At 40.9% G+C, this 25710-nt stretch overlaps 1 protein-coding gene across 4 annotated transcripts in view; it reads right to left on the minus strand.

Moving 5' to 3' along the window:
• Window positions 1-25710, minus strand: part of osbpl8 (oxysterol binding protein-like 8) — a 95244-nt gene that overhangs the window by 65592 nt on the left and 3942 nt on the right. The window contains exon 2 of one of the 4 annotated variants that reach the window (XM_040050813.1): window positions 25381-25446. The exons of 2 other annotated variants lie outside the window; for them this stretch is intronic. The gene's annotated coding sequence lies outside the window, so the exon portion shown is untranslated. Of the gene's footprint in view, window positions 1-5191; window positions 5714-25380; window positions 25447-25710 lie in introns of those variants that run through there. One more of the 4 variants, XM_040050814.1, reaches the window with a different exon arrangement.

A 25710-nucleotide genomic window follows, 5' to 3' on the forward strand; every position in this document is an offset into this window, starting at 1 on the left:
CTCGTTGTCAAAGTCAGCTTTAGAAATCAGCACATGACTCAGCTGGGAGCAGCAGCTGAGGTAGGAAGAATTATTAGAAATATCAGAATGTTTTATAGCAGTGTGTAGGAGGGTTTTTTCTCTATTGTGATGATTGCTAACACTTACTGCTATTACATAGTCTGAAGCAGTAACAGGAATGATGACAGAATTTCCCTCTGGGGTACATAAAATGTCAAATACAGTTGGCATTTTGACACTGACTTACATTTTCAGTTGATACATTCTCAATTCAGCATATGCCTAGCCCATCTTGGGATTATTAAATAAACAATAGCTTTTTATTTGCCCGTAATACGTAATACATCATTATACTAACTACTTTTTGTTTTGTTTTTTTATATGGTGAGTTTGCTGGAATAAGGAAGCCATATTGTTAAATACAGTATGAGCAAGTCCCTGTACCTAGAGTAACCTGGTGAAAGTGGACAACGGGAGAATTTGCACTGTGGCACTCAGTGCATGGCTACTCATGGCTATGTAAAAGCTGGCACTATAAAGAATCCCCATCCAATTTCAATGTTGCATTAGTATTCTTTCTGCTAACAATACTTGTTAACAGTATTACTTACTGCCTGATAATTATTATTATCTTCAGTTAACAGCATGTCAAATTGCAGATTTATTAGAGTCAATTAATAAAACAGAAGGCACGCCAATGACAGGAACTTAATCTTCTGCTTCTATTTTCTGGACTTCGTCATATCCTTTGCTGGCACTTGTTTCAGTTGGACCACAGCAGTCTGTGAGCAAGGAGCTATGCATCATTGCCAAAGATAGAGGGCAAACACAGAGGGAATCCTAAAATTGTGGCTTGGCAGCGGGCCCCAAAACAAAGCCAGAAATACTAGCAGGGTTGGGTTTTTTTCCCCACAGACCCCCCAAAAATGATAGTGTTGCGTATTTTCAAACACTACAGAGGCTAACTGTTGGTTTTACAAGGTACTTCCAATATGATGAGGTTCTTAAAGAAAATCACTAGGATGAAATACCACTGATGTCCTTCATAGTTGGATGTGTCCCTCAGTGGATATGACGGTACAGTCATGGGAAAAAGAACATTTTCAAAAGACTATGCAGTCCTGTTCTTGAATCGTTTCTTTCCTAGTTCTTATCTTGTAGATTTGCTGCTGTGTTTGCATGATAGTCTCATTTGACTCTAGAATACTAGAGTTCATGGTAAACTCAATAACTGCAAAGTGCCCTGGTCCTGTGGCTGCAAAACAAATCCCAATCATTACCCGTGGTCAACATGCTAGGCAGTTGGCATCAGACATTTGTGCTGATGTGCTGTGTTCAGTTTTTGCTGTGGTGGCAAAACATCTCTACTCATCTCGTCTGGTTGTCCAGATTCAACCTTGCAAACCTAAGCAGTGCTGCCATCTTCGTTTTAGAGAGCAGAGGCTTTGGTCTAGCAGTTCTTCCAAAGTAGTCATATTTTTCACTACCGCTTCTTTTGCTTCTTTAATTTCTAAACATTGCACCGTGTGACCTTTGGTGTAAATTTCCAATCCCAATGTCCCAATGCTAAGCTGGTTGTATTGATGTTGCTGTCCACTGTCCAAAGGTGAGACAGCTCTCTGACATCTGGGGAGGCACATTTACACTGCTGTCACTGCTGAATACTTGGAAAATGAATGCCAATGGTTAAGTGACTCATACAAGTCTACCATGCTAGCTGAGAGAAACCATGTGACTATGTCATAAGTTGGGTGCTGATATTTCAGAATTCAAACAGCAAACCACAGAACAAAAAGTTTTCATATTCAGTTTTTTGATGATGGGTTTAATCGCTCCATTATTTTAAAAAAAAAAATTGGATTCACCGTTTGTTCATGATAGTAATGCTTTATCAAAACCTTATTGCTTAAATGCTCAAAGATTAAATTATTCAGAATATAAAATACATATAAAAAGGAAAAATACTAATCCATGAAAAAGGGAGGAGGAAAATAAGAAAAATGGCAGATGTCATTTCTGGGATGGCAAATATTGTCATCTGCCATCCCAGAAAGTGATGAGGCCTGTGTAACATCGTAGACTCAGCTGTTAACTCATATTGCACAATAATAAATCTGAATAATTAAACCAGTTATAGTATTTCTGGAGCAGACTGGGGAGGCTGTCAACCTTTATTTTTAAGAAAGACATTTTTGAGCAATAACTGAGCAAACAAATCGATATCGAGCTGCAAAACATATTTCAGCTTTACAATAAAGCCTAATTTAGCAGAAATACAACAATAAAATAATACAATAAAATACAAATGAGTCTAACATTACGAATAGGGGTAAATAATTAAAATCTTTTACTACAATACTGTTATTGCCAACAAAATGGTATAATTGTGAAATGGAGAGGGTGGGGGGCAATGATTTAGGAGAGTCCAATTTACCCGCCCAATCCACCAATATTAAACCAGTCTGTCGGTATTGGAATTTATCAACCAGTAAATGAAAATCGGAAAACTACATTACTGACAGCAAAAACAGTGTTGATACACAGTTTGGTCTGTAAGTCTCCTGTAGACGAGACCTATGCTCGAAACTCTACAAACACAACAACAGAGTTGGGCAAAGACTAAATAAGTAAGTAAAGAATGGCGCACAATAAATGTCAGGGGAGTTTACATTTCTTGAATATGGAAGGGAAAAAAATATCTGCAAATATACTGTTAAACCACCAAATATCGGTATCGGGATTAAAAACCCTATATTGGTTAGACTGCAATAGCGCGAGTCTTAGTATCATAGGTTGATAAGAAATGAAACCTCTAGCAGGCTAGCAGCTTTGAGTAAAGTACAATTTCTTATTGTTTAGATGTTTCCTGTACGAATCCTGTGTATGCACCGAAATCATCGATTCATCTAAATAAACTACTGGCGCCTGCACCGACTCCACAGGTGCCATATACATCATTTGGCTAAGGCATCCAAACAACCAGCAATTGCTAATAAAAGTCATCCAGCTGCTCAACTGTTATTGGATCCAGTGTCTTAATCTCAGTGAACCTATATTATTATATTATACTATATAAATTTGAATGCACCCTTTATTACAATATTACACACTAATTGCTGCTTCACAGTAGTAGAAGGACTCCACACTACTGAGAAATCATTCAGTACAGACATGTTGAACTCTGCACACATCAGCTTTTTAAAGCTAAAATAGCCCAAGTCTGTGTCAGACTGAAAGAGAATAAAATCATGTAGACCAAAGAGTGACTAACATTAAACATGTAGGCACAGGCAAATGAGAATCCAGCACTTCACTCTGTCATTGTTCTTCCCCTTAGTGAGAATAGAAATACTTAAAATTCTGACAGTGTACCTGTGAAAATACAGAGAACGAAAGATAAAAAGCAGCATCTGTATTGGGTTATGAAACTAATAGTAACTTTGCACCAATAAATATCTGTCAGCCTTTCCTGTAGCACAGACTAAATCTTATCCATAAACAAAACCAATCTTATAAATATAAGAAACCTTTAAATAGCACGTCTGTGTCCACATTTGAGTAGCTTAAACTTTTTTAAAGGTTCGACTCTAAAGGATGCACAAGCAGATCTAACAACGAAGAAAAAGACAGGAAAATGGTGTTTACACCTCAGGTTGACTCACTAGGAAGACCTGGCTAAAAATATTCTTCAGTTTATTTCAGATTTTAGATCACCCTCCCCTCAGACAGACAACCCCAAAGGCTCAAAATAAGACAAGTGTCGAGTAACTACTTGTCTTTAAAGAGTCTCGGTATGCACTTTCAGTTTCTGTTAAACAGTTTGTGTCACCGATGTCAACTTTAATACCCATTTGTCTGACACAGTCTGCGTTTGTCCCTCAAAAGGACAAGTTCTGAGTTTGCAGTAGCAGCACTACTGAGTTATAAGGTCCATTAAGTTAATTTGCATTTGCTTTACCTCTATGTTAAGATAGTAGTCTGTGATACCATGGGTGCAGTGGGTTGCATGTTAGGACAGACAAATGTGCAAAGAGAGGATGCTCTCTAGATTGTTAAAATAAATATCTTTAAAGCCAACCTGAATCTTTCAATAGATGAACAGACATAATCCGATTTCTGCCAAAGTGCCTCACACACACAGACTCATGAGGTGAAAATACCAGCCACTCCATCACAGCTAGTATTCAGAGCATCCAGAGCTGTAACTTCACTCCAGACTTTTTTTCTTTCTATAATCATCGCAATTACTCGTGGGAGAAAAACGTGGAGCACCATCATCAAGTGTGTGTCCTTGCATGAATAAAAGGCTTCTGGATACAACAAGGTGACTCAGCATCAGTAGTATAGATTTATCTGCTCTGTAACAGCAGCATGTGGATGGGAATGCTAAAGAATGCTCCTAGAGTGTCAAGGAGACTGTGGTGACCTCACAGCGTTAAGTGTGATTATGGGAGAAACACTGCGGCTGCCTCAGTCTGGCTCATAATAGGCAGAATAAACCATCCCTGCTACAGAGACAGGGAGAAAAATCACAGAGAGAACAGAGCCACGAATCCACTACTGAGCTGCACAAAAAATGTGTATGACGCATGCAGCTTCAGTCGAATAATGTGTGTCTGTTTGTGTGCGATACCTCTTGCATAACAGAAACAGGAGAGATGATATGAGGCAGAGATGCCGGCAGATTCAGCTTAAGGTTGCAATCATTCTACAGTATATATGGAAGGATCACTAGGGAACAGACATCACTAGGGAAGTGCAGAGGCTACAGAGATGAGTGATAACCTTGTGACCCTAGAATAACCTTTAAAGAAGAAAAAAAAAGTGCAACCTGAAGATCCTAATCATTGTTTCTGCATGATTGCTGATCTCAGCAGCTTCATCTAAACGTGGAAAATCATCAGCTACCTCTATTCTGAAACTGGACAAATTCTGAGAAACTAGCTGGTATCAGACCACGTCATCAAGCTGTAGTGAGATGTGACCTCAGTACATCAGAATCTGATTTTAACAGAGCCATTCTACATATACAGAGATAACGAGATGAGGTTAATACACGCAGGAACATAACAGACTACATTTATCCTTGTGACATGCAGGTAAACTGAAACGGACAAGCACACAGGGAACCACACCGATGCAGCATGCACGTGCGCTACACGACAACAGCGGAGCTGAATGGAGGACCTACCTCATGCGGCTCGCGCAGCAGAAAGCACCATCGCATTCACAACACAGCTTCTCAGAGACGGAAAGAGACGGAGAGAGAGAGGCAGAGAGAGAGACATAGAGGTGACATCACCATATTTCTCTCCGTCTTGCTCTGAAATGTAGGCTAGTGCTGCAGGGCTGCCGGTGTCAGCAGCAGAGCAGCAGTGAGAGCTCCCTCTGTGCGTGCGTGTGCAATGACAGAGAAGAAGAGTCCGCTCTACGGAAGCTTCAACTCCTGCATGTGACTTAAATATACTCAAGGGTCACAATACTTAATACCAAAGTATTAAAAATACCTGTGTAAGATGAGACTGTCATGTGATTATATGCTCCTATGGAAACGAGTGCATCTGAATCAACTGAAAAGCAAATACACAAAATCACAGGTACACCCAGTCTGACTCATGAACATTCACTATCCAGCAGGTGGCTGGATAGGCAATATTTTTTCATCGTTTTGATGGTCACTGTAGGGGCTATATTAATTTCTTAAAGTTCTCTCTTTCTCTTATATTTAATAGAACCACACTACGGACGGACAAGCGCCTGTTTTTGTGCGTTGTCGTTAGCAACAACGACGGTAAAACCATCGCCTGTCCGCTTGTTTATTTTCCACATAAACCTTTCACAATAAAGCTCAAGATCCTGTTGAGACTTTTCAAAATAAACGGAATCACGTGAAAGAGAATGCAGAGTATTTACGGATGAGAAGCAAAAAAGAGCCGTCAGGTGCTAACAAATAAACCTTAGACTCAAACGTTAGAACAGGCTTCTCCCCGCAGCACGCCGTGTAATAAATACTCACAAAGAAAACGGCGGCCGTTACAACTTATGTCTAAAAATGTATCGTTTCATGCATCGGTTAAAACACTCGACTCCAGCTACATGACGCGCAGCTGGAAACACTTCACACAAGTCGAGCTGCCCGAGATTCACAGAATTTACAGAAAATGTAACATTTTTGTGATTTATATCGTTATCGGACGATAGAATTCTTATATCAGGATATGAGATTTTGGTCATATCGCACAGCCCTAATTATCATCATTATTATTATTATTATTATTATTATCATTATTATTATTATTATTATTATTATTATTAGGGGTGCAACGATACACAAAATTCACGGTTCGTTCGGTTCGGTTCGATACTTTGGTGTCACGGTTCGATATTTTTTCGATACAAAAAAAATGTTCATGCCTTTTTAATTTGTCATTTATTAAAATTATAAATATATATTTTAACTCAAAAGTACAGTTTTTAAATTTAATGTTGCTAAAACAAAAGTAATTAAAAAAATAAATATATCTCAGGGCTCTCAAAATTTCAAAATCCCTGGTAGCCCTTCGGGCAGGGACTCTTCAGTTTTTGGTAGCCCAAAATAAATTTAAGTAGCCCAAAAAAAAAAAAAAAAAAAAGAGCAATTTTTTGATTGATGTTTTGTTTCCGTTACAATATTATACATTAAAGTATAATATTGTCAAGGAAACAAAACATTAATCAAAAAATTGTTGAAACACAAATTACAACATTGTATAAAAATGACAATCATCAACTCAAATACTTGGTTCTAATTGAACAGAAATTTCTATGAACTTGTAAGACCTGTGTAGGACATGAATCAGTCTGTGTCAGATCCTGAATTTGAAATTTCCACTGAAGTCACGGGTAAGAGGCAAGTGGAACCAAGATCGAGGCCATTTGCTTTTTGCAGTTTGCAAAGACTGCTAAATTGTGCCAGTGGTAGTTCACTCTTTGCAACATAGTAGCTGTTCTAAACTGATTTTTCAGGTTTATTTTTAGTATGTTATTTGCAGTTGGTGTTTGTTCTGGGAAAGATATTGCAGACTGAGCAATAATGCGTTTCTTGCATTTCTCATGGGTTCTAATGGGGGCCTTTCTTAAAATGACTGGTCCCAGTAACAAAGGCGCTTGTCGACTCAGAAATCGAGAGAAAACCAACAACACACCCGGCAGAACATTATGTTATTTACACGGCTGCACATAAGTGGTCCACATGTGCGCATTCGCTGTCAAAATAAAAGACGCGCACCAGATAAGAAGTTGCAGCGCGCGTTTGCGTCCATATAAAAAGCTGTTTTTGTCCGCTAGAGTGGGATTTTCACAGCACATTCTGCACCACATCTCTGTGCGTTCATCATTTGTTTGAAGCCAGCTCACCTCCTGCAACCACTTTTCCGAGAATACGCGCTTGTTTTGTGGTTCGGACTCCTTCTGACATTTGTTTGGAGGTGGAGGAACATCACAGTAATTGCTTAAAGGAGCTTCTTCGACATCTTTAAGAGTTCTAAACAAATGTCTGTCCTCCTCCAGAAAATCTTATGTATGCAAACACGCGTTGCAACTTCATATCTTGTGCGCGTTTTTTTTTTTTTTTTTGACAGCGAATGCGCACCTGCGGACCACTTATGTGCAGCCCTGGTTATTTAGCTCGTCATATTGCAGCCACAGAAGTTCTTTTGTCCATGAAACCATAAAGCTGCACTTTCTTTTTGCCTTATAGTCTGATTTGTCATAACTTCTCCGTTTTGTGGTAAGCTTTTCTTTGGCTGTCACTTCTTCACCCTGACCTGTCTTATTTGGCTCAGCAGAACTGAAATGCTTTTACACACGCACTCACATAAGCTCAGCGATTCTCTGCGCGATCAACCTCGCACATGTTTAAGCTTGCTGCGGGAGATTTCACTTGTCATGTTTGCATAGTAAGCTAACGATTGATAAGACGATGTCAGAGGAATTGGTGCGCAAATTATCATCACTCACCAATCAGTGCTGTCGCTCTCTATACACAGTTCGTGCGATTGCAAAGTGAAAGCAAAAAAACAAGCGCAAATTCAAACGTGATTTCAATATGTCACATATTGACAGCGGCTCACCGATGCCAATGACATAATTACCCAGCTACATTTCCGAAAGAATGCAAAAGCATTGACATATTGTAGTGGGTCAGGGCTGTTCGGGGTTCTGTTTTTACAGTTGTTTTGTGTTGCCATGGTGACAGGTGACGCCCTCTCGCTGCGACAGTGTGTCCTTCCGGGGTCAAAGGGCGCCCTGTGTGTTGTTGTTGCTGTGCTGTTGCCGCGCTGAGCAGTTAGCTAGCGGCAGTGTTCTTCTGCAGATGTCAATAAACGGCTGTGCTCCCTGGCTAGCTCACGGGAAGCAAGACCAAACGACACCTCCGTCTCCTCCTTGTCTGAGCTCGCCACATTGGTGTCAGAAGTGGGATGATGGTGGCATCCCATGTTCTGACCCGAGTGACTTTTCGGTGCGCCAAAAGAAGGCACCTGGACATTTGCAGGACTTTGTGTGGGGTAATGGGGTCGTCGGGGACGACTGACCCCTTAGGTGGGGGCTATGTAGCGGGTCAGGGCTGTTCATGGTTCTGTTTGTACAGTTATGTTTTGTTTATGTTGCCATAGTGACGGGTGACGCCCTCTCGCTGCGACGGTGTATCCTTCCGGGGTCAGAGGGCGCCCTGTGTGTTGTTGCTGTACGGTTGCCGCGCTGAGCAGTTAGCTAGCGGCAGTGTTCTTCTGCAGATGTCAATAAACGGCTGTGCTACCTGGCTAGCTCACGGGAAACAAGACCAAACGACACCTCCATCTCCACCTTGTCTGAGCTCGCCACAATATTAAACATATCAGGTCCCTATAAGGAGAATCATGTGCTAACGGCTGTCTAAATGACTCGGGTAAAGTTTGTAGCATGCATGCTTGTTGTTTTTGTCTGCTTCCACTTGTCTTTGCACTAGGATGATGTCGGCGAATTGTGCAGTCCTATTCTTGCCTGTTCCCACTGTTGCTTTCAGGTATCTCGTTGAAATATCCTTAACTCCCACAAACGGCAAATCTCCGTTACCGAGTTACACCGATCGCCCGTGCATGGGGCTAGACGGCAAACACGTAAACGAGTAACTGCGCTAACACACTAGTCCCACCCCTGTACTTGAGCCTTGCATGGCACATCCACACATACTGTTTTACTTTTAGGCCCAGACGTGCTTTACCTTCGGGTCATACGTCACATGAAAAACCAAAATAATTCCAAACGCCAGATCTGCATGCGGGTGGGGGAGGTCCACTTCTGTCTCGCTAGCTCTGCCCTGCGGCTTTTCCTTCTGCCCTGCTGTCTGTGTTGAGTGCTCAGTGAATCTGCGTTCGACTACTCCGCCTAGGGGGTGACTGCACTCTCGAGCCTAGGCGGAGTAGTCGAGACAGCCAGATTCACTGAGCGCTCAACACAAGACAGCATCGTCAGAAGGAAAGTTGATAAAATAATTACAAATTTGTATTGTTCTTTTTTTTTATCCCCTTTGGTTTTCTTTCTTTCTCTCCCTCTCTTTCTTCATTCTTTCCCCGTCCTATCCCACAGTCATGTCTGTCCCGTTTGCAACTAAAATTAAAATAAATTCATAATTATAATAAGGTCAATCAAATGGACCAATATGATGATCCACTTGGTAAATAAATCCTCTTGGCATCTTTCTTGGCCTCAAGACAACAATTCTGATGGCTATAGATCCAAACGGGACACATTTAAAAAAAAAAAAAAATTAAATTTAAAAAAAAAAAAAAAAAATTGTATTGTTCGATACATATGCGTACCGAACCGAAAGCACTGTATCGAACGGTTCGATATCGATACGAATATCGTTGCACCCCTAATATTATATATAATTATATATATATATATATATATATATATATATATATATATATATATATATATATATATGCTCTTCATATGAAAACCCTTGCTACACACATTAGATAGCACCATGTACCCCTACAGTAAAGCTGCCAAGTGAAAAAGTCAACAGAATCAGAATATTTTATTCATCACTAAGGAAATTATCTATGCTAGAATTACAAGAAGATGCAGCTTCAAATTGTTCAGTAATTTCTCCCTGTTCCCGAAGCCACGAGTGACATTTTTTATAATAACTTGCATTGGTGTTATTACAGCTGTGTTATTGAAAATAGCAAATTCTGAAAAAAGAAAGTCACCTACAAACAGCAAAGGAAAAGGACCCGGACAGCAGCATTTTAAAAAATGTTCCTCTTGGGGAAGATGCCAAGAAATCATTTTATAGGTTTCATAGTTCTATACTTACGAATAAAAAGAAACCCAGCAGTTAACAAATCATAGTGGTTGAAAATATTTTTCGTTATCCACATCAACATCTGCTGCCCCATGTGTGAGTGACAAGAGAAGCTCAAACCTCCGGTAAAGTGATACTCCTATTACCAAGCCTTTCACTTTGGGTAAGCAGTGTTGAGGTAAGTCAACAACTCCACTGTGTAATCTAATGTTACCAGCAGCCACCGTGAAGGACATGTTGACAGGGGTGATTAACTTAGTAATATCAAGTGACTGGTGTACACAAGCCAGAATTTCATTCTAATATCCTTTCATTTTACCACAACACTGTGAAATAGGTGAGTGTCATAGTGATGAAAGATGTCAGTAATATTCGCCATTAGTTGTTCAAGTTGAGCTTGATCTTTAGACGAAAAGATTCACAGTTGCATTTATTTTGAGCTGATATTGTTCAGCTTTGGTAGAGGGTATGTGTGACAACAATAATAGGAAAAATGCATTAATTCAACATCTAACATCTTTCTTTTGTTACCAGATATTTCAATATTGAAAACTTTAAAAGAAAACTACACTTTGGGTAAACGTTCAGGTTTCTCCTGTCCCCCTGTGTTATATGTGGGATGTGGCTACTTTTTACCTGCATTTTGACACCAGTCTCATCTTCACGTTGATACTTTGGGTGTCAGGTCATTTTCGAACATGCCATTTGTCGAATGGAGAAACAACATTGGTGTTCATGTTCTTTAGTTGTACTCATGTGCTAGATGCATTTTTGTCTTTAGCAATTGATAACACCCTTTGGAAATAAAAAAAAAAAGAGCATTATGGTTAACAATAAACACTCATTCATATTTGGTGAACTTCTATCGCTGCACCATCGAGAGCATCCTGACCAACTGTATAACAGTCTGGTACGGGAACTGCTCTGCCTCGGACCGGAAGGCGTTGCAGAGGGTCGTGAAAACTGCCCAGCGCATCGCCGGAGCACCACTTCCTGCCATAAAAGACATCTACAGGAAGCGGTGTCTGAAAAGGGCTGGGAAAATCATCAAAGACCCCAGTCACCCATCGCATGGACTCTTCACCCTCCTGCCCCTCTGGGAGGCGCCACAGGAGCCTCCGGACTAAGACCACCAGGTACCGGAACAGCTTCTTCCCCACAGCTGTCAGACTCCTGAACTCTGCCTCCTGACATCTGACCCACGTTAAACTCATGGACTGAACATACACACACCCACAACCACCTACACACACACACAATGGACAACTGTACCCTCAAACACACAATAATAACATGGACTGAACCACCACTCACAACCACTAGCACTAGCACCTCTGTAGAAACTATCTACACCCTCACTTATCTTAACTGCACTACTGTATAGCTCTGTGTAAATAATCATTCTGTACATTCGATAATCTTTAATCCTACAACTGTTTACAACTTGCATAGTTCCCATTTCTGTATAACTGTATATCTCAGATTCTGTAAAGTTATTTATTTCATATTCTGTATAGTTTTTCATATTTATATCCTGTTCATATCCTGTACATAGCTTGTACTCACTACAGCCTGTACATACTTATAGTGTCTCATCGCATTAAAATAAATCTTCCCGGTCTTGCCCTTATGTTGTGTTTATACACCAGCCTTCCATATGTCTGAACCCCACATGCTCTGCCCTGGTGTTTGCTAATTTTGGAAGAATTCTGTGGGAATCTCGTGGACACAGAGAAATAACACAGTTGGTTTGGATATTTTAAGATTAACGTCTCAGTGCTCTGGGTACTAAAAGTGTATGCACAGCATGCAGGATGTGTGTGTTCCTATATTAGTGAGTGTTTGTGTGTACTGGTCCAGCTGAGGGGGGAACAAGCTGCTCACAAAAGCACCCAGCTGTGTGCTTCCTGAGGGAAGAACAGTCAGGTCAGAGCTGAGGTCATGACGATTCTACATGTGCAAAAAGTGAGCACACACAAAACTCAGCCCTGTAAACGCATTTGGATGAAGACATGTAGATGAAATGTCAACAGACACGCTGATCAAATGGTAAACTGTAAGAGGAAATTTGATTATTTTATCCAAAGCACCTGAGAGCATCCTGAGGGCACCAGCTATTTTTAGCAAACAGAGCCATTCAGCATTGTTGACCTCTGTAGCCCTGTGACACATTTTTCAGTGAATTTACATAATCAAGTCGGAGCAACTTCATGACCTGTATTGTTCTTATGCTTGTCTGAGTGTTGTTTCCCTGAAGGGGTAAACAGTCTGGCTTCTATAACATTACACAAATTCTCTGGAAACTTTATCAAATACCATTAAAGGGCCAGAATTTTCCTCAGTTATTACAAAAAATAAATTAATAAAAAAAATTAAAACCTCCTTAAATAGGAGGAATTAATGAGCTGAATTACACAACTGTGTGGAGCAATAGTAACAATAATTCGAGGGAATCTTCAGGACCTGATTTGTCGCACAAATACTTTTATCAGATTCACAACTAAATATTCCACAAAAGTTCAAAATGAAATTAACCTGAACAATTTCTTGATGTATTAAAATCTTAACACACAATTAACTCTCATTCTGAAAGGATGTAAAAATTAAAAACATAAAAGCACATGACAATCACGTTTTTTCCTACACAGACACTTTCACTGGGTCCAGATAATGGTCACTCAACTCCATTCAGTGACTCGTTTTAATTCATTTTTTTAATATGGTGCCAAATTACAACAGTCCCTTCAATGCGCTTTATATTATAAGGACCCTACAATAACAAAAGAGAAAAGCCCAATATTGAAACAACCCTATATGACCAACCACTTGGCGATAGTGGGAAAGAAAAACACCTTTTAACAGGAAAAAGACCTCCAGCAGAGGTTCAGGGAGTGGCAGCCGTCTTCTGCAACTGACTGGGGGTGAGGGGAGGGAGACTGAACAAAGAAAAATGAACACTACCTTGAAAGCTTAGCCATTACCAATCACATTTACCCAGCCTTTCCAGTCTTGTGTTTCCCTATTGACACAGTGGGCGGGTCGCTGTTGCAAGGGCCCTCGATATCAGTGAGTCTTTTTTTTTTATTTCACAGCCAAACCAAATCAAACTCCAGCTACAGTTCTTGGTCTACTCCAGAGGTCGGCTGTGAGATCTGCTGAGTTAACCAGTCTAAAGGGAACAGCATGGTTGTGCACTCGTGCTGCACACTGTTTTGCAGAATGTCTTTCACATGTTGTAACTGTTACGCTCACCAGGGTGAAGTGTCAAAATACAGGGAGTGCAGAATTATTAGGCAAATGAGTATTTTGTCCACATCATCCTCTTCATGCATGTTGTCTTACTCCAAGCTGTATAGGCTCGAAAGCCTACTACCAATTAAGCATATTAGGTGATGTGCATATCTGTAATGAGAAGGGGTGTGGTCTAATGACATCAACACCCTATATCAGGTGTGCATAATTATTAGGCAACTTCCTTTCCTTTGGCAAAATGGGTCAAAAGAAGGACTTGACAGGCTCAGAAAAGTCAAAAACAGTGAGATATCTTGCAGAGGGATGCAGCAGTCTCAAAATTGCAAAGCTTCTGAAGCGTGATCATCGAACAATCAAGCGTTTCATTCAAAATAGTCAACAGGGTCGCAAGAAGCGTGTGGAAAAACCAAGGCGCAAAATAACTGCCCATGAACTGAGAAAAGTCAAGCGTGCAGCTGCCAAGATGCCACTTGCCACCAGTTTGGCCATATTTCAGAGCTGCAACATCACTGGAGTACCCAAAAGCACAAGGTGTGCAATACTCAGAGACATGGCCAAGGTAAGAAAGGCTGAAAGACGACCACCACTGAACAAGACACACAAGCTGAAACGTCAAGACTGGGCCAAGAAATATCTCAAGACTGGTTTTTCTAAGGTTTTATGGACTGATGAAATGAGAGTGAGTCTTGATGGGCCAGATGGATGGGCCCGTGGCTGGATTGGTAAAGGGCAGAGAGCTCCAGTCCGACTCAGACGCCAGCAAGGTGGAGGTGGAGTACTGGTTTGGGCTGGTATCATCAAAGATGAGCTTGTGGGGCCTTTTCGGGTTGAGGATGGAGTCAAGCTCAACTCCCAGTCCTACTGCCAGTTTCTGGAAGACACCTTCTTCAAGCAGTGGTACAGGAAGAAGTCTGCATCCTTCAAGAAAAACATGATTTTCATGCAGGACAATGCTCCATCACACGCGTCCAAGTACTCCACAGCGTGGCTGGCAAGAAAGGGTATAAAAGAAGAAAAACTAATGACATGGCCTCCTTGTTCACCTGATCTGAACCCCATTGAGAACCTGTGGTCCATCATCAAATGTGAGATTTACAAGGAGGGAAAACAGTACACCTCTCTGAACAGTGTCTGGGAGGCTGTGGTTGCTGCTGCACGCAATGTTGATGGTGAACAGATCAAAACACTCAAAACTCAAAAATACAACTTGCCTAATAATTCTGCACTCCCTGTATGTGGGACCACATTTAGTGAGCTATTCCAACCAAAGCTATAACATACGGACTTGAGTGTCAGTAAAAACTCATACTCTGTCCAATACAGCCACTGTGTATGCTTCTCATGCTGCTTTTTTTTTTTTTTAATCTTTGATGTTTACTTCTTCCCATTCTTGAACCGCTTCCATTGCTTTCTTTCCTGTCCACTTTCAATCATTCAGCAATCTGCACCCTTTGTGTTTAATTCACACCAAAAATCTACCATGTGTAAACAAACACAAACACTACTATGAACTAGGGCTGCACGATTAATCGTTAGAAAATCGCGATCTCGATTCATACTTATGTGCGATCTCATTTCCAAATGACAACGATTAAAAAAAAAAAATTTTAAAAAAAAAAGACGACGACGATTGTACCGCATTTTGATCCGGGACGTAATCTGCATGAAAACAAGCGCTCACTCTTCCTGCTCAACAAATGACAAGGGCGGAGCCTTATACCACGTGATACAGAAGCTGTGCCGTGTGATGCTAAAATTAGCAGGGAAAAAGCAACGGAGAGCACGTCAGGGATGACGAGAAAGTGACAGGAGAAAATCCGTTCCGGTCAACCACCCAAACATCAATAACGGGAACCTTATACAGCGCTTCCCTATACACATCGAACTCAAAGATGTCAGAGGCTATCACTTATCACCTGACCAAAGATATGGCTCCCATCAACACTGTGCAAAACGAGGGATTTAGGAAAATGATCAACACCCTAGACAAACGCTACACGGTGCCGTCCCGCAACTATTTTTCTATTGTTGCACTACCTGCTCTATACACGCAGTGTCGAGCAACGGTGGAGACGGAATTTCAAGCAGTACAACATTTTGCGGCAACAACAAAATGTGAGACATTTGTTGTTTTTATGTTTATTTATTGTTTTTATGTTCAGTCTCAACTGTTACGGAGTTGATGTGCAGTTAATAAGTGCAATAAATATTTATACTGGAAAAGAAAATCGTGAGAGAATCGTGATCTCAATTCTAAGCCAAAAAATCGTGATTCTCATTTTATGCAAAATCGTGCAGCCCTACTATGAACCCCACTTTACAGGGTCAGAGTTCAGAAACTTGATTCTTAAAAGTATCGGCAGAGGAGCAACAGTCTGGAGTTGCCCCTGGTGAAAGGCGGCGGGCTAGGGTATGTTGGGGTTTCTCCCAGTGGACGAGACTGTTTGTTCCCTTCGCCTTTGGGTGAAACGTGGTGAAGAGAGAGCTGAGTGTAAAAGTCGATCTACGCCCCTACCCTAACCTAAGGCCACGCACTGTGGGTAGTGACTGAAAGAATGAGATTGCGAATTCAATTCAATTTTATTTATATAGCACGAATACAAGCGGCGGAAATGGGCTTCCTCCGAAGGGTGGCTGGCCTCTCCCTTAGAGATAGGGTGAGAAGTTCGGACATTCGGGAGGGGCTCAGAGTAGACCCCCCACTGCTCCTCCACATTGAAAGGAGCCAGTTGAGGTGGTTTGGGCATCTGACAAGGATGCCTCCTGGGTGAGGTTTTCCAGGCGTGTCCCACCAGGAGGAGGCCCCGGGGCAGACCCAGGACGCGCTGGAGAGATTATATCTCTCGGCTGGCCTGGGAACGGCTTGGTGTTCCCCCGGACAAGCTAGAGGAGGTGGCTGGGGAGATGGAGGTCTGGGCTTCTCTGCTTGGGCTCCTGCCCCCGCGACCCGGCCCAGGATAAGCGGAAGAAAATGGATGGATGGATGGATGGATGCATGCATGCATGCAGTCGCACACCCCCCCCACACCTTTTCCACAGATTGAATCTAAACCTGTGGGAAACACTTCAGATTTTATACTTGCAGTCTATAACCTGATAATCTATTACTCATGGCATCCATTAAAAGTAGGTCTCATTGTCAAGGGTGACATGACTGCATTAATTAGAAGACCACTCCAGTCAAGTTCTCCCTCAACACTTCCCTAAATCTTTGCTAAATAAGCTTTGCAATGAGAGGCTATCTGAATACATCTGACCTTGGTGGATGGTGCAAAAGTCATAGCCATGTAAGAAGATTACACCACTGTAATAGAAAGCCTTTGAAGGGTATTAATAAGAATGCAGGCATTTTAAGAAAGAACAAAAAATGTATAAAGCAGAGTCGGTTTTCCTCCCTTTAAGCTCAGCTAGAACACTGTAACCAAAGTCTAATCAAGAACAGAGCACAGTCAAAGGCTTAACCATCCAACAATACCTCAGTTCAACTTCTCATTGTTGAAGAAATAACTACAATCGTCCCCCCAAAGCCTTGAAAAGAGACTCAGTAAAGGCTGCCTAATCTGGAACAAAGGTGGATGATGCCCCCACAAAGCAGCAGTTAAAGGACTGTTGAGAAGACAGACAAGCTGCACAACAAAATATTGACAATAAATAACAAACTTGACATGTAAAAATACTGACTGTATTAACTTTCTTTGTTAAGGCCTGTTTTTTTCTTTTGTCATCACTGCATTTCAGGGAAGTCAGTGCATCTTTATTACAGCTACATTATGATGATTATGACACACTGGGGATCCAGTGCAGATGAATGACCTCTTAATAAATTGCTCTGGATGACAGTATCGGCTAAGTTAATACTGTCATTTAGCTCCTTTCTTCCTCACTGGCCTATCATGAATAGCTGTGATCACTGGTGCCGCGAAACATTAGTAAGAAAAAGCTTATAGATGTGACACTCCAAGTGGAAAATCCACGGGAATGAAATGTGATGTATTTGTATGCGAGTTTACGTCACAGCCACAACCTTTTTCTCTCAGGTCACGGCTTAGCCCGGAGGGATTACTGCAGCCGGACTTGTGGAGATTTCCGAAGTGCTTCTGCCAACAGCACGAAGGAGATGCAGAGGACTCAGTGATTGATATAAATGTTTGGCAAAAGCTTAAAATAGGTAAGATTTTGTTGACTACAATAATGGGTTCCAGGATTCTGGTGTAATATAAAATTTGATATTTGGTGAACATTGTACACTCTCTGTGAACATGAGCTCAGCAAAACAATGCCTTCCCGTCCTGCTGTATCAAACAGCAGCATCAAAAGCGATGCATTGTGCATCCCTCAAAGAGCTGCAGCTGTCTGCAGGACTCAAGAGTTCGGAATGTGTGAAGCAGGACACTGGAAAGCAGAGCATGCACAACACCTGTAACTCCTTCAGCTCAGTAAGAGAGATTCAACTGAGCAGACTATAACTGTATGCACCAATAGATCATGACTGGGTTGTAAATTGTGAAACCAGCCCACTGAAGGGACAATGGGCTGGGAGGAATAATTATGATTAAGGAACTGACCTCCCAGCCCATTGTCCCTTCAGTGGGCTGGTTTCAGTCATTATGCAAATGTACTGTTTATAAGATTGTGGAAATCTGCAGTCAGCTGAGACTGAAGAAGTCACTTGGATGAGTGACGAAACGTTTCTCCCACAAAACGCTACGTCCAGATGAACAGAATCAACCTTTGGAGATTCAATGAGAAGGAATCTCCTTGTGGGGTGAGCTCAGTCACACAGGTTTGATCTGACCCGGAAACAGAACCGCCAACTTCCATGCTCTCTGTTTCTCATGAAAACAAGACACAGTGTCAACACTTGGAAGAAAGAGAAGATGTATGGACATATTTCATGTTTAATGTCAAGGAAAATAAAACACTTTGTAAACCATGTGGAGTAACTCTCATCAGTAGAAATGCGAAAAAAAATGTACACGTTATATTTTACTGTTATAATCTTATGATATTTTCTCAGCTAAAACTGAAAGCTTAGCTGCCTAAATCATGACTAAAAGTAACTGACGTTTTGGTCAAAAGACTGACTGCTGTAAAAATGAACACTGATTATGAATCACTATATTTTTAAGTACTATTTGTAATATCAGTGTGTACCAATTGCAGGGTTTTCCTGGTTCAAAATAAGCTCTTGGGTTGATTACATATGCATGATTGATCTGCATATAATTAAGACAAAGACTCTGTTAACAATAACATAACAAAAGCCAATATTATTTTCACACATTTGACAGGGAAAAAACATTTCCAACTTGAATACATTAAACCGTAGTTACAATAAGTAAATAAAGAAATCACAGTCCTGGTGATTTTCAATTGTTGAAAGACCAGAACCTCTTCGGTCGGCACCAATTTCTCTTTCTTTTTTTATATCATGAAAAATTGTGGTAAAGGCAATAAGAACATATCAAAATAGCTATATGCATCTTTTTTTCATAATTCTTGCTATAATTTTCCTATTCCGGTAAATCCCAGCAGTCTAACACTAGTGTCTGCTAAGTTGGATGAAGAGGCTTGCAACTGAGCTGTGAGACGCTGGAGACTTCAGAGGTGTGGATGTCTGTGTATGCTACAGATGAAATGTCATGCTTTCAGTTGAGGACAGAAAAATTCAACGTCATCAAGGACTGCTCATATGCATCCATCTAACAGATCCTTGATGAAAAATCATGACTTTTGTTTTTGCCAATAAGAACAAGGCAATTTTGGCCTTCTTTTTTGCCTTGGTATTTTAAAAACGCATCATAGCTGCATCACATTTTAAAATAGAAGAATGGAAAAGAAGAAACACCAGAAAATATGAAGTAACAACATGGAATTTAGCTTCCCGGTGGGGTTACGTGTAAGTAAAACATGAAGAACACTGGGAACTAGGGCTGCCACAATTAGTCGACTAGTCACGATTACTTCGACTATCAAAAATTTAATAGTCGACGCGTCGTTTGAAGCTTTGTAAGACCCCAAAAGACGCAGGAATAAGTAGCAGGATTTAAGAGTGTAATAACGGACTGAAACAGAAGATGGCAGCACTGCAGTCCACAAGGATACCAGCTGCCATTAAACCCCGAAGAAGAAGAAGCTGTGTCCCAGAATTCATAGCGCGGCCCTGCTCAGTTTCCAACAATGGCGGCAGCTAGTTAGTTTTAATATTACTCTTATTATTCTTTCTGGGTCACAAAATAAACATTTAACATATTTTCATGCGAGAATGTAGCTGTGTAAACCTCAAATATCTGCTCAGTTTATCAAGACACCGCATATTTTCAAAAGCGCTCCGACGTTTTCGGAGACGTCTGTTACCCACTAGCTCGATAGCTAGCCGGGGTTCAAGGCTCACTAGAGCCGTGAGAACACCGGACTCCCGGCAGATCGTTTTCAAACCCACCGCCGTCTTTCACTACTCAGGTTAAACATGATATATAAGTCACTTAGATAACTTAAAAATGTTATTGTTTGGCTTTTTTTTAGTATTTTATTTGTTCCTGAGTAAATCGGTTTGGCTGAGATTAAAGTTATAGTTTTTACACAGCTGAATAAACGTCAAGCAGACAGCTGATTATCAGAAGTGTGAGATGCTCGAGAATATACTCCGGTGTCCTGTTATATTTTAGATAGTGTAGAATGTTTAGCTTATTTTAGAGTTTAGAAATGTGTTATCATAGAATGTAGAACTATTGTAGAGACATTGATACTGCCCTTAAAGTAATAAAGGCCTCACTGTGTCGTGAACTTAGGAGTAGAGTGTAGGAGGCCTCTCCCCCACTGAGTGGAAATTCCCCAGAGGATGTTTTAGGGTGGGGGTCTCAACATTTGTAACTGGATAACTGGTCTGGAAGGGAGAGGGGTTTTATGACCTCTAGGGAGTTACCTACACCCACAGTGTTTTAACTGTCACGCACACACATCCACACGCACACTCACTCACGTGCACTCACACATACACACAGGTATGCGTACACAGTCACACACGAGCACTCACATAGACACGAGGGAACGAGCACATGTAGGCATTCATGTGCTCGTGCACATAGACACAGACAGAGTTTGCAGCACACCGTGGGGGTTTTTATGATGGGGACACCTCTATAAAGCTGGCTGTAACTAACAAAGGGGTGAAGATTTAGAGAGGGACACCGGCCTCGTCTTCCCTTCTAGAAGTGCATGCTTAAATGAAGATGAATAAAGATGAATAAAGATTTTGTGAAAATGACTACTGAGTCCGGTGCCATCTCTGGATGCTCGAGGAATAAAAAGAACCGGGGTAAAACTGATTTCCCAACAATAGCAAGGAGTTTATTAAACTTCACCGAAACAATTTGCAAATGTCATTTAAATTTAATAAACTATCATCTTGTCTTTATTTTTAGTTAGCACATACCTTAAACACTTAAAGCTGTAAGCTAATGATAGTTATATAAGAGCAGATGCTGCTGGTGCAATAAGCTGTACGCTGTACGCCCAATGGATGCATGATCTGATAAAATCATTTTTCTCTTTGTTAGCCACTACACGTGAAAAATGTTCCAAACATTTTGCCCAAAGAGTATAAGAACAATACACCCATAGCAGTAGCAGAGGTCAATTATATAACACGTTACTGACATATTACACAGATCCCTTCTTACAGCTTTACCAGAGGATCGCTGTCATTCAAGCTGAATGTTAAAAACAGGATTCACAGGTAATCACATGTACCTCCTGTCAACTGTTTTATCCTGAACTTCTTTTTTTTTTTTTTTTTTTTTTTTAAACACAGCTAAAACATTGTCTGTATAATGTCAGGTGTGGTCACTGGTTACACACACCTACAGCTCCACTCCCTGTGCTAAGACGAGCTTTATGCCATTCATGAGTCAACCTATGAGCTCAGACAGGGCATGTTTTTTGGAGGAAGATTTGAAGCACTAACTTGTAGATGCCAAGAAGCTGGTAGTGACAGTTCTGAAGGACATTAAGGTTCCACGGTGATCACAGTCTCACTCACTTTAATAATAATTTAACTAACAATTTTGAAATGACGCTTTATTGTCGAACACGTGGAAGTAGGGCTGGGCGATATGGCTTAAAATTCATATCGCGATATAATTTGAAGCATGTGCGGTAACGATATATATCATGATATATTCTTTTCTTCTGTATAACGTATTTTCCACACTAAAAATCCTTTAATTTTCTCAAAATCGACAGTGTGCCTTATGTATGAATTCTGGTTGTGCTTACTGACCTCGAACCGATTTCTGCGGAAATCTGTTAAAAAAGGTTGTAGTACAACTTTGGTAAGCCGCACTGCTTGATGGATTGTCAGAGCATTACGGCTGCCGTAGTGAGGAGCTTCGCGGAGTAATCTGGGTCCTAAACTCCGTCAGCTTCAGGTCCCAAAGTCAAACGAAAACTAAGAGTTAAAAACGGTCTAAATTCTTTCATCTTTAATTAAAATCATCAGCGTTACTGCTTTATCGGGTGTAACAATTAAGTTTAACATCCATGCATCCATGAAAACAGAATTTATTACATTTAACGGAGTTAGAAGTTAACAGGAAGTTAGCTCGCTAGTTTCCACCTAAACATTTCATACCATGTTCTGACAGAGATTTTTGAAACTAATTCAAACGTACAGCTCTGCTGCCACTTCCAACATAAATGAAGACAGAAAACTAAACAGCAGTGGCGTTTGCAGAGTTACTGAAGTTGGACTACCTGGTATATAATGTGGTGCTACGTGATTGCTAGCGACACAGCTATGTTAGCATAACATTAGCACAGTGAAGCTGGAGGATGAACGCCAACTTTTTTTCCACTCGATAAAAGTTAACGTGACGGATTCTGGTGGTCAAGGACAAATGTAATCGCATAGCAGGATGCTGTACACGGGCCAAACTTCAGTCAGGAGAACAACTGAGATCATTCATCCACAATACAAGGTTAGTTATTAATATACTGCAACAACATGGGAACAGAGCAGCTGCGAGAGAATTCAACATTAATGAATCAATGTTACGGAAGTGGAGGAAGCGCAGTTTTTGGCTTTCCCCATATTTCATAAGTGCTTCATCTCTTTGCTATGACTGTCGCCCGCCATAATTTGCAGATGATAATTGTTTTAGCCGCTGCGATGCTTTCAACCAAAACAGGCGCAGCTTGATGACATCATCAACATGCGCTATCGCGAAAGAGCGATACAGTCAAAATCTCTATCGTTGGCCAAATTTATATCGTTTCTATCGTATATCGTTTATATCACCCACCCCTACGTGGAAGTTCCAACTGTACCCTTTTTAATGATGTTTCTCATGTTTTGCAAGAAAAAACAAACTCAATTTAAACTATGCACAAGGCTTCACCCATCACGTGTCTAACAAAACAAGAAGCAAATCTTTATGGTAAATGGCCTGTATTTGTATAGCGCTTAACTAGTCCCTAAGGACCCCAAAGCGCTTTATACAACCAATCATCCACCCATTCACACACACACATTCACACAAGCGACATTATAGCCACAGCCACTGACAGAGGCAAGGCTGCCGGACACTGGCGCCACCGGGCACTCTGACCCCCACCAGTAGGCAACGGGTGAAGTGTCTTGCCCAAGGACACAACGACCGAGACTGTCCAAGCCGGGGCTCGAACCGGCAACCTTCCGATTACAAGGCGAACTCCCAACTCTTGAGCCACGATCTCCCCAGCAACACAATCAGGTGGACATTTATGAGGTCTCCCTACTTCCAAAGCTCTGCTCAAAGCCCCAGTGAGGGTGGACACTGAATTTAATTGGCTGGGACATTTAAAAAGACCTCCACAGTCCCGCTCTCTTTTGGTCAAATGACAAATCTGGCTTGGCATTGGACTTGAAGCAAGGCTGATACAAGAAACCACACAGATCTGAATCCTTTCATCACCAGAGACTAGGGCTGTGCGATATGACCAAAATCCCATATCCCGATATAAGAATTCTATCGTCCTGATAATGATATAAATCACAAAAATGTAACAAGTGTTTCCAGCTGGACGTCATGTAGCTGGAGTCGAGTGTTTTAGCCAATGCATGAAACGATACATTTTTAGACATAAGTTGTAACGGCCGCCGTTTTCTTTGTGAGTATTTATTACACGGCGTGCTGCGGGGAAAAGCCTGTTCTAACATTTGAGTCTAAGGTTTATTTTTTAGCACCTGACGGCTCTTTTTTGCTTCTCATCCGTACATACTCTGCATACTCTTTCACGTGATTCAGTTTATTTTGAAAAGTCTCAACAGGATCTTGAGCTTTCTTGTGAAAGGTTTATGTGGAAAACAAGCGGACAGGCGATGGTGTTACCATCGTTGTTGCTAACGACAACGCACAAAAACAGGCGCTTGTCCGTCCGTAGTGTGATTATATTAAATATAAGAGAAAGAGAGAACTTTAAGAAATTAATATAGCCCCTACAGTGACCATCAAAACGATGAAAAAATATTGCCGTAAACAGTTTATTTTGCGACACCACGAAACAAACGATAGCGTAAAATGAAATGATAGATGTTTTTATATCGTCATCCGATATATATCGTTATATCGAACAGCCCTACCAGACACAGCACAAATTAAACAAATTGAAGGTGTGTTTGTTCACTTCTGTTTGATGTCTGAGCCCAATGGCAGTCAGGCAACAATGAAAGGTCCACACAGTTATGTGGTTTCATTGGAATTAAAACAGCTGTTTGTTCATGTTTTTTTTTTTTTTTTTTATTGGTGAGCCTCAGATAACCTTCTTACAGATGGCAATAAAGGCTGCTGAGCTACACCCTAGGGAGAAGTATGCCAGAATGTAATCTTATTTTTGTACCGCTGATGGATAAATCCACGACAAAAAAATGAGGGCCCACTATCTCACTCTGAGCACATCTGGTATTTGTCAGAGCCAATGCATTGAATCAGCCAAACCGCATCCAGTTGCCCGGACATCCCAGCTGGGGAGATTACACCGCTCTGATGCACTTATCCTGGCATTTCAATAACTTGAGAATCAAAGCATCATTAGTTAGAGCTCCTAACACTGTTCAAATAGTGATGCAACAATCACATATTTATATTAGACATTCATTCTTTGATAGCCACAGTGACCTTATTCAATTCTTTTATGAAACTGATCAGGTCAGTAGTTTGTAACATTACAGCTATTTAATTACAAACACCAGTCAAATAGGCCAATGATGAAAAAATTGCCATGGGTGGTGCTTTCATGACTACATTCTCACTTTTTTAATTTTGCTGGCTAGTTTGCAAAACTGTTGGAAAACTCTTATTGCATTTAAATGTTTTTGTTATTTTGATTTGCATCTTCTGTCTGCCGCACTCTGCATGCTCACACGGTGAAACAACGAGCACAGGAAGAGAGGAGAAACAAAGCACTGAAATGAAATCTAAAGAAAAGTAAGCCTGGGACAAAGTAATATCACTATTAGCTGAATTATTTTGACTTTTGTTTATTTGGGTTTCTTTGCTCACACATAACAGACACTTTTGTCTATCAAATGGTCAGAAATAAGGAAATCTAGATTTCATATACATATTGTGGTTACTTGTGTATTCATTCCCAAAGGAGCTTTCTGAGCTAGAAAAACTGCACAGTCTCTTCCGCACAGTGTGGAACCACGTTTATTAATTCAATACTAGTATCCAATGAGTCTTTGGTACCGGCCAACACCCAAAGCCAAGGGATCTGTATCAGGACTGAAAGTCAGATGAGTGCATCCCTACTTGTTTTCAGGTGAGTCTGTGCCTGTGAGCAGGGGAGGCTGTCGGTGATGTTGTTGCTGTGATTCCCTTTAAAGACAGTAAATATGATTAGAGCCTATAAAAGCATACTTTATTTCCCCAGGCTCTAGGCTTATATCCGGTATCAGCTGAGATAAGCGCCACCTGTTCTCGGTCTACGTTACAAACACACATAGCAGCAATTTTTAACTATTTCAATTTCAAAGTTTCAAGCTGTACATTTCACTCATTCATGTGTTCACTGATTTCCTTCCTTATCCGCTTCAGGGTCAGGGGCTTGATGTCTATCCCTGCTATCATAGCATGAGAGGC

This window comes from Simochromis diagramma, unplaced genomic scaffold (genome assembly GCF_900408965.1).
Source record: "Simochromis diagramma unplaced genomic scaffold, fSimDia1.1 OVJJ01000131.1, whole genome shotgun sequence".
In the NCBI taxonomy this organism is placed as follows: Eukaryota; Metazoa; Chordata; class Actinopteri; order Cichliformes; family Cichlidae; genus Simochromis; species Simochromis diagramma.